This window comes from Sipha flava, unplaced genomic scaffold, assembly GCF_003268045.1.
Source record: "Sipha flava isolate LNK unplaced genomic scaffold, YSA_version1 325_pilon_pilon, whole genome shotgun sequence".
In the NCBI taxonomy this organism is placed as follows: domain Eukaryota; kingdom Metazoa; phylum Arthropoda; class Insecta; order Hemiptera; family Aphididae; genus Sipha; species Sipha flava.
The window spans coordinates 563,963-575,115 of record NW_020273010.1 but is presented as its reverse complement, the minus strand read 5'-3'; the positions used below and the strand labels follow the sequence as shown (position 1 = coordinate 575,115).

General features: G+C 28.7%; 1 protein-coding gene across 2 annotated transcripts in view; it reads left to right on the top strand.

Moving 5' to 3' along the window:
* The window catches only part of LOC112686855, a 167,485-nt gene that overhangs the window by 1,278 nt on the left and 155,054 nt on the right, over positions 1–11,153 (top strand). The gene's annotated exons all lie outside the window — the stretch shown is intronic.

The following is an 11,153-nucleotide window of genomic DNA, read 5'->3' as shown; positions in this document are numbered from 1 at the left end:
ATATATATATATATATATATATATATATATATATATATATATATATATGTATAATGTATTGATATTATAAAAAGTATAAATTATAATTTCTGAATATATTTCATAATCTATCTATTATTATAATCTCATTTTTCAGTTAATGTCTATTAATTTATTTTTTGCAATCTTTAAAATATTAAAAATGAATTTTAAAAATATTTGATAAAATGCTAGTACATATTTTACACACTGCTCTCAATAATGGCTAATATTTAAGAAACGCTGTAAAATATCTAAATCTATGTTAATTAAAAACTTTTCCATTACTAATATCTACAAATAAATATATCAACAATCGTGGATATACGTATCAGTTTTGTGGTTTGCGCATTTTTTTAGAAAGTAAAATTTTAACAGTGTAACGTCTATTCGTACATTTTAATAGGTTCACACAATGCACGAGTATGGGATATTAAGAGGAAGTTTGGATTTGTTATTGGAAATATAATTCCTGTATTACTTTTTAAATCTGAAACAGGTATGCACGTGTTGAAATGATCAGAGGGAATAGACATGAAATAGAAAAGGTAGTGGTAGAATTGCAGACAGGAAACCGTTGTGAAAAAACCACGAAAGCACCTCGACGTCGGTCCGTCGTGGCAGGAATAGCTGGTGCCAATCCTGACCGTGTCAAAATAACGCAATGTAAATGTTTCGGTCACGTCGACGGTCTACGTCGTAAATGACGTAGACGACTTGTCAGACGCGAATCCCTTCGATTTTCCAACGGTCGTGCTCGTTGTGGTGTGCACACGGTTTTGAACAAAAGCAAGGATAAGGGTATCGCGATAGACGACGAAAAATCGTCTTACTGGAACACACTACGGATTTACTGTGACTCGGCTGTCGCCTAAAAACCCACAGGGACGTTCGGTTCGTCAACTACAATAGATGCTGTTTGTTTTTCTCTTAGTATACACATCATATGCAGAGGTGGAACTAGGAATTTTTACACCCTGAAAAAATGTTAAAATTATGCCCTATCATAAATCAATAATTAAATACTCTTCTTGAGAACTTTTTTTCTACTAATTAATATATAATCATACTTATTGAGTTTTTATCTAATATCAGTATTTAACAAAGTTAAAAATATCAAATTAATTATTAATAATTACAAAAATGACACCCTCTAAAATGTTACGTCCGAAGATGAATCCCCATCTTCCACCCCTAGTTCCGCGCCGGGTCGTACGCGACGGGATTACCGAGTAAACGGTTCTGCGCACCAATCGCTGAGCGTTCTGTGCACACGGTTCTCCATCGTATCCCGTCCTGTCCTTCGTCAAAAGACTCGTCCATTTCTTTTATTAGCGTTGTTATTCCGCGTGTCGCCTGTCGGTTTGTTTTCTCCCGCATCGAAAACAAACAGCGGACGCGAGATGAAACCGTTCCACGCCGGTGCGCGTGGCGTACGATCGGTTAGTCGACGGACCAATGCGATTATCGGAAAACGTGCGTTGACTAGACGGTGAGTCCACCGTTTTCACGAGCGCTTAATTTACGACGACGGAGCAGATCTCGTAACGTTAAAAATGAAAAATAACTTCCGTCCTTTGATCGAATAATAAGTTTGGCGGAAACTTAGAAGCACCGGGTTTTACTTGCGCGCAACTTCATCGGCCAACAAATACATTTATTTCGTCCCGACGATTTGCACGGCGGTCTCTTAACGAAAACGAGCAATGTGTCCCCGTAAATGTTCCGTCGACCGCCGTTTCAGTCCACCGTAATTGTGGACCGTAAAACTGGAATTATGTTTAAACGGTAACGACATAAACGCTGAGGCAGCTGCGTGCGCTGTAGTTATCATATCTGACCCATCGGTCAGTGGCTTCACCGCCGGCCAACGTAAATCTGGTATAGGAAATCCGTATATTGAAAACTATCGAACCGTGTACGAAATGGAATAAAAAATAATTGGTCCGCTACATTCCGGTAATCTCATAGTGTTCGGTGTAGCAAACGTGGAATTTTTCATCGGTCCAAAACCACGTAACGTAGAACAATGTGTAATTCAATGTTGAGGTCGAATACAATTAATCTGAAACCACGCATAAGTTGATTAAAAATCATACAATGACTTAATTGTTTAGAACAATGTACGTAAACAAATATAGGTAAACTCATTAATATCTAAATGTTTAGAGAACCAACTTCGATCGTATATAATATTAAAAATAAAAATATCAAAAACGCAATATTTTGTGTCGTTTTTTGTTCACCTAGTATGAAAATAGTTTGTAGTACTTTATCAATCTTATACAATAATATTAATATCGCGATAAATATACAGTAATGTATCAATAAACGTCAGAAGAAGAAATCATAAAATTATTTCATCCAAAACAGTTTTCTTGAAGTTATTATGTATATATACATACACATATATGATGAATATACTAATGTTTTGCACGTACGCAGAATGTCGAGAATTTTCAGTATTCATTTCTCAGGAGTATCAGTTTCTTAGCCAAATTCCTGTACCACCATTACTATATATATATATATATATATATATATATATATACCAGTGTGATCCATTTAAGGCATTTAATTTTGTTAATACGTTAACTTCGTTTCCTTATCCTACGGGTTTTGTGTACGAGGAACATTTTACCACCACGTTTATATTCTATTCTTATACTTTATTTTCGTTACCTTAAATATGGTCGTGTATTTTGCACATTTTTCAAATGCACGTTTCTTTGGTTTTCGATACAAGGAACCCAAGCATTCGCCACATTTCCTATAATTTTTCTTTTTCTTTCACTGCATTCAGATAATATTAGTCTAAATTGAATCAATTTATTTTATTTAGCTCAAAATTAAAATTTAAAATCAGAGTCCTATCAACAATTTAAACTATTTCACATTTCAAAAAAACTACTTTCGTATCAACCGAAAATATGAGTTACAGTCGCAATGAGTTTATTCGAAATAAGCTAATTGCAGCATACTTGATATGATTGTTAGTAGTGTTGATGGAATCTTCAAAAAGTTTTTGTGAAAATTGTTTCATTTTAGAATTTTTTGTCCAGTTAATAAATAGGTAATAAAATAAAAAATAATAAAAATGGGTATTCAATAAATCAAGTATTTACAACGAAAATATAAGCACCTACATGCGTAGATGATTAGATTCTCTTGATTGATTGAATGATTATTAATATATATGTATATATGTATATATGTTACGGGCAAAGTGGAAAATTCGGACAATGTATACAATGCCCAGGCATTGTATATAATGTCCAAGGTATATTGGGCAATGTAATATAGTATATTAATATTATTTTTTTCTTATAAAGTATAAATAGTTATATGTAACATGTATAATATCATATAACTGAACATTATGCACATAATATTATATTTCATAACCTTTAAATACATTTAAAATTTAATTAATTAAAAAAATAAATTGTAATACTCTTATATAAATAACCATATAAACGAGTATAATTAAATTAGTATATAATATCATTGATTAAGTATACATTATAAATATTTAATATATAATAATATAATATAATAATAATAATATAATAATTTAATATATAATCAATGATAATATATTATATTTAATATAATAATTATTATTACCTGTAGTTACTGGAACAATTAATTTGTTAATTTCAGATATTTTTATTACATCATATTTCTTTAAGAGTTTATGATCATTTGGCTTCAATTTTTAAGAACTCTTCTTTATATTAATTATATGTTCAATTCGTCGTATTTTAATTTGGTTAAATACACACTATTCACATTTTTTTCATTTAACAAAATATTCAATTTCGCATTAAATTTTTCCATTTTAAATAAAATATAGAAAATAAATAGAAGTTTGTTTAAGCACTGCACAATATAAACTGAGTGACAGAATACTACAACTAAAGTAAAACTGTATGTACCAAGATTATATGAGATAAGATATTTATCGGTTTCGTTATCGTGATATATAGTGCATTCACAAAATGTCATTAGTGTTTAACCAAAGGACAGACGTAACATATAACTATTTATACTTTATAAGAAAAAAAATAATATTAATATATTATGTTATGTTATATTGATGATTATTAATTATTTATAATAATGTAATATTAATAATTTGCAATAAAAACATAATATATTATGCAGATTATTTTGTATAAATACTTCACAGTTTACATTGCCCAATATACCTCGGACATTGTATGCAATGACCGGTCACTGTATACAATGCCCGGGCATTGTATACATTGTCCGAATTCTCCACTTTGCCCGTAACATATATAAAAATAAAACACATAAAAATCTGACGAACGTAATGCAAAAGTATCAAAACTTTATGTTTCACGTATAAGATATTTATTATTATTATAATTGATCAAAATATTATAAAATATATAACATTTTTAAAAAATAATGTTGTATAATAATTTAAAACATTTTGTCTTCAACAATATATTTTTTATTATTACATATTTAATACTTAAACTAAACAATTGTTCTATGAAACCTATCTTTATACGTTTTTACATGTTAAAATTCATACGATTTTATTTCAAACCATTCATCAGTTATTCACTAAAGCATGCGCTTATATAAATACGAATAACAGTTATTCGTATGGTTTTTATTTATATTTTTATTTTCATATATTAAGACATTTCATAAGATTTATAATTGATAATTATAAAACATTTTCCAGTTAAACATATATACGATATCGCAATATGCAAATATTATATAATTTTAATACAATTTCCAGCTGTTAAATATCGATCACACGGCGTTATAGTTAGGCAATTAAGCATCACGCACGTGTATTATAACTTTGCACATCTACCAACTGGCTATACAGAATAAATAATAGTAAAACTTGTTTTATCGCTGTGCCACCCATGATTTAATACAAATTTATTCGTTATTGGATGATTGTCGTTTAATTTAGTTAACGCGGAGACGGAATATTTCTTTTATATTTCTCTGGATTAAAACTTAAATGTTAATGCATTTTAGACATTTTTAATAATGACAAATATCAAAAATCTTTTTATATGTACATATAACATTATAATATGTAATTATAAATTATGTGTGTATCTGATTATATTGAAATATACTTTTCAACTTCGGACAAGTGTTTTTTTAAGATTTGTCGTTATTTAAAATAATATAATTCAATGTAATATAGCTATATGTAATTAGCTATTTTTTTTTATTATGTTGTTGAAAATTCCATCATTTTAAGGAACAGGACAGTGGTTTTAATTTTTTTTTTAATCATTATCAAAGTAATCTCCATTCAAAAAAGTTTTGGATCAAAATTAAGGTTTTTTTTTTTTTTTATGTTTTAGTATAAAATATCATATGTTATATGTGATCAATTATAAGACTTTAATTTTCCATGATCCATTTTTTATTAAAATATTGACGTATTATTAATGGCCCGAGATATTTTTTACCATACACTTGTTTTCTTTATAATTTTTATTTTTTTTTTTTTATTTTTAGGAATATTTGAGCTTGATAGTTTATGTGCATAAAAATATTTAACAAATATTAAATATAACATGAAAAAAAATTGACTTTTGTAAATCAAATATATATTTTACTCCAGGAGGGTTTAAAATAAAATATTATTGATAATAAACACAAACACTATTTAATAAAGTCATAAATAAAAAAAATTGTATATTTAATATAGAGTAAACCGTTAAGTAAATAAAAATATTTATTTTTATGGACTAAAATTGTCAACACAAATTAAGGAAAATATTATTTTATTTCAACGTTAATAGCCAGATATTATTTCGCTTAAACAATCAAGTCATTAGGTAGAAAATGCATTGAAAAAAATTGATATTAAATTGCAATATTGGAAAATGGATAAAATGACAAAATTAATAAAATGTAGGATAGTAAACATGTTCTGCTGTAGCAAAATAAAAAATAATTAAAATCTCATTAGGAAATTTGCCAAAAATGGGATAACTGATTCGATTTTTAATCAGCCAAGGAATTAATGATTTATTACTTTTTTTCAAATAGGGGATTGAAGCCTTAATGAAAAGTTACCTATCGAATTATATTGCATTGTTCTAAACTAGTCATCAAATGATTTATATTGTCGATAGGAGAAAAACATAAAAATATTCTATAATGATATTGAAATATTTTATGATTTTGTATAATTATATTATTATTTTTCTATGAAACTATTAAAATAACTAGAAATTGTTTTAAATAAACTATAATTATGATTTTAGTGTGCTTTATATATATTTTACATTCAGTTCATTAACTTCAAATAAAAAACTATAGATTGTAATTTTTTCAGTACATCGGAAATGTAGTTATTTATGTTGTAACATAACAACGATATAAGTCAATTTTAATTCCAGTAATAATAACTTAAATGAAATATTCTGAAATATTTATTCGTTACTTTTCAATTGTTTTTGTAATATTTCATAAGCTTCAGTGCTGTCTGATTTCAATTTTTCGGAGTATAATACTCCAATAATGATGCAATTAATTTTTTAAAAACGTTTCGAGAACTTTGATTATCAATTGTTATCTAAGAGAAAGTAAAATTAAAAACTTCTCGATGCATTTTTCAACGATACATAAAAAAATAACATGAATTGCCCATACAGTTATCTTCTCGTTTACCTCAACGTGTTTTATATACACTGCATCGTATTCATTTGACAACAAAAATGTAAATGCGTGTATTATAGAAGTTTAGTATGTGCTACCCAGAAATAAAATAAATCTACTTTAAATGTAATTTCGATGAGTATCTGACGAAAAAACTTTTCATCGTATTATTATAACAGTAAGTATTTGAAATCATTGATATAGTGGACATATGTGGAATCAGTTTAAAGTTCGTCGCGTAAACATGCTAAAACAACAAACCTATAAGATATCACAATAAACGTTGCTGTCCTTCATCTCAATTCTAATAAATTTAATGTCATTTAAATTTATATTTCCTGAGTTCCAATTGATTACAATTATTTTCTTGACGGATCATCGTGTCTTTGAAACAAAAAAAATTCGTATATACACAATCTTTATCCTTAATAACATGTATAGATACATATTTCCTGTAAGGCTTTTAGAATTTTTTAGTCCACACAACGTCAAAACACTAATTTAAATTTAGCACCAAGTGAAGGCACACTTTATTTTTTATTTTTTCATGTACTGTCTTGGATTACAACTCGATAAAGCAATCTTATCAAATTCGAAAAAAATCTAGTTGAAAGAGTCAATAATCGTTTTTTTTTTTTTTTTAGCTTGTTCATTTAACTGAAAATCGACTATCCTCAGTATCATTATAAGCCTATTATCAGACCTTTGCACCTGAATTAACCCGAGCCCGTAACATCCCTAAAAACCCTTAAAAATTCAAACACCTAAAACCCATAAAATCCGAATGATTTTTTTTTTTTTAAAACATCCAAATTAAACAAAACCTAGATAAAAAATTGGTTTTAATCCGAAACCCAAATAATTTTTTATTTTACAATCTTTATGTGACATATCATTTTGTATGTATTTTTTGTGGTTATTTCAATTCTGCCATTAGTTGTTTAATAGTAAAATTATTATTCATAGGAATAATTTCACAAATAATATACAAAATTTTTAATTAATCTAAATTTATCTAAATAAAGACAATAGCAATATATCATATTGACAGGTGTGCATGAATAGTATGGTATGTTGAATGTTCAAGTGTAAACAACTGGGATACTATTTTTAAAATTATCCCAAGGGAATACGTCGTATAATTATAATTTAATAGGTAATAGGTCTTCTACGAATCACTGAGTCGTTATTTATTGCAATACTGTAGATTTTAAATAGAACTGATATCTCGCGTATGATTACCTAAACTGTTGTTTGCGTTATTTGTATTTATTCAGTGTATGCTGTGTAGTACATATATCTATGGTGTGAATTGTCAATTTTTATTGGTGTAATAATTTCATCGTAATTTCTTAAGTACAAATTATTATTATTTTTGTATTACATTATGTCCTTTGCATTTTTAGTGTGTATACACACCACAAACCATAAACGGAAATTTGGTGAAATTTATTGGTAGGCAGAGCATTATTTGCTTCTTTCACCTACAGACACCACTGTGCGCAATTATTTATTTCAACAATGCAATTTATGAAGCTTGACAATTCGACATTTTTAATCAACAATTTAAACAAAAAAACAGTTAGGTGCCTTATCTTAAACATTTTTGGAATAGGTATTCTAAACAGAAATTATTAATTAATTAATTTACACAACCTATATGGGTATTATTACATATTATTAATATTACATTAATTGCGATCGTTCCAAGTCATGACAAGAAGTTTGAAAATCTTATGAATTTGATTTAATTTTTATCATAGAATTTTTTTTTTTTAATTTAGTCATTAAAAATGCATTATACAATAATTATTATAATAATTATTTTATTTTCAGTCGCTTCACAATTTTTAGGGTTAGGGAGGCTAATACCGAGTACTTTATATTTCTGGGGGGCTTAGTCGCCTCAACCCCCCCCCGATTTCTACCTATGCCACAAAAACAAACGCAGAATACGAAATAGTTTGTTTTTTGTCGCATGCAATATGCCCGCACAACTAGGAGTAGGACATAGTGTTAGTATTTTTAATTTTAATAGATATAATAATTTATAAGCTTCATACACATATAAAATAACCCCCTCTTCCCCGAAAATAAATCGTAATTACACCATTGTTTGAAATTAAAATAATGATATTTCGGTTAGAAAACTAAAAAAACTGTTGCATAGTTATACATAAAATTGATATTTATTACATAGGCAGTTAACAAAAAATATAAATATTTCATTAGTGGAGGGGGGCTCAGCCTCCCCACCACCCACCACCAATGAAAAATAGTATTTTTCCTTCACTATTTAAGACCTGTATTAACCCATATAATAACGGTTAGTAACACCCAAACGTTTGTTAAAATGTTGTATTTTGGTGTTTGAACACCCGAATATATTCAACACCCGAAACTCGAAACCCGAAAAAATTATTCGGGTGCAAAGCCTTGCCTATTATGGAAGTTGTACAACATAGTTTGGTGGAAAAAAGGTGGTTGAAATTGGGTCAGTTATTTTTATTAAAATCTATTTCATGGTAAATTGATTCATCCCGACAACTTAAACGTGTAAATTTACGCGTTCCAAACGACTATACCGAATCGCTTGAGTCATTTTACTTTCCGACTTACAACTTTTCAATAAAAAATCCCGTAAAATATGCAGTCCAAAAATTATAGTCATGTTGAAATTTTGCTTTAACAATTTTTTTTATACTGGGACAATTCGTTTCCCCTATATTTTATTATTTAATTATTGCTATCTTAAAATATATTATTTGATTTGATTGTTATTAGCAATAAACCATTAAACTCGATATGTATTGCATATATAAATTTAAATATACATTATTTTTTTTTTTTTATCAAATTTAGTATTGAATTATTAACCTCGAAAGTTAAATTTAGTTAATAATGGTACATAAACCCATTAGTTATAACGTATTACAAAGTTTTGCAAAATATATAATGCATTTTTACATTGTTAACAATGTGAAATAGAGTGCAGCGAGTAGGTAGAGATAATAATAATTTACCGGTATTTAAAAATATCGTAAAGATAGAAATAAGTTAATAATGTCTCGATATTCGAAGAAAACTAGAGATGGCTATGATTGAAAAAATTCACGTGTTTACCTATGTTACAGAAAGTGGCATTGAATAATGGGTTTAGGAAAACTATATTTGGAAAGAGTGTAATAGATTCTCGTTAGGTTGAGAGGTTGAAAAGTTCAATCGTATTCCATAAAAATGTTCCATATCTCCTGAACAACCTTTATAATTGGCTGGAGGGCTATCGTTACACACCACGCGTCCGATCTGGATAGTTCTACAGAATTCGGTGCAGGAGTGTAATACGTCTTGACTCGCGGTAACAGTAATTCCGGGTTCGCTGGTAAGACCTGTAAACGCGGAACCGAGGCTTTAGCACGGACATGGTTTTTCGAGTACTATTATTTCGGTGTGAAGAGTGCAGTGTTGTTTGTATCTGTATATTCGTTAACACTACGTCAACATTCTGATCAGTGTTTACGATGAAAATAAACAAATAAATATGCATTCGACTTGTTCGTTCGTTTTGGAAAAACGTGAATGTTTCGCGGTGAATAACTTCATCGATATTTTATTTTTTTTAATTTTAATTTCTTTCTACCGCCGAAAAACAAAAATGGGGTTGGCACTGTGAAATGAACATTTTACAATATTATTTTACCTCTCCCGGTAATAACGTAGCACGCACGTCGCGTACACTCAATTATGAAGGTATTTCACAGGGGAAATACGAGGCGCGCGAGATGTGTTGTTATAACGGTATATGATTAAATACGACCAATCCAACTCGCGACACGTGTAGGAACTCCGTGCGACCAGGGCTGGCGCAAGGGCAATGCGACCTGTGCACCTGCTCAGGGACCCATGGGAGTGTAGCTCGCTGCAGAAAAAAAAAAAAATCAACGATTATTGTAATTTAAAAAAGATAACTTTATCGAAAATAATAATTTGTTATTTTCCGAACCACAGTTGAAATAATCGTTGGTTAATTTCCTGGAGAACAGTACCAATGTACGATGTTTGTATAAATACTAGTTATTGGACACTGCGAGTATAATAAGTATAATATTTATATTTGTAATAATATTGTTATCAATAGTTGTCATGCGTTGTTTTGTTTAAACTATTTTGCACGAGACCCCGCAATTCGTAGCGCCGGTTCTGCATGCGACTAAATCGCTAACACACGACTAACTAATATTATAATACGATTGACAAAAGCTTACCCGTTACAGGTAATATATTATAATAACTGACGTGAGAGAAAATGAGAGAGAGCTTACACACGCGCTCTGATGATATCGCACTCAATATCGAGAAACTATCAATATTTATAAGACGAATTGACTTTCCAAAAAAACCTCACGAAACAATATATATATATATATATATATATATATATATATATATATATATATATA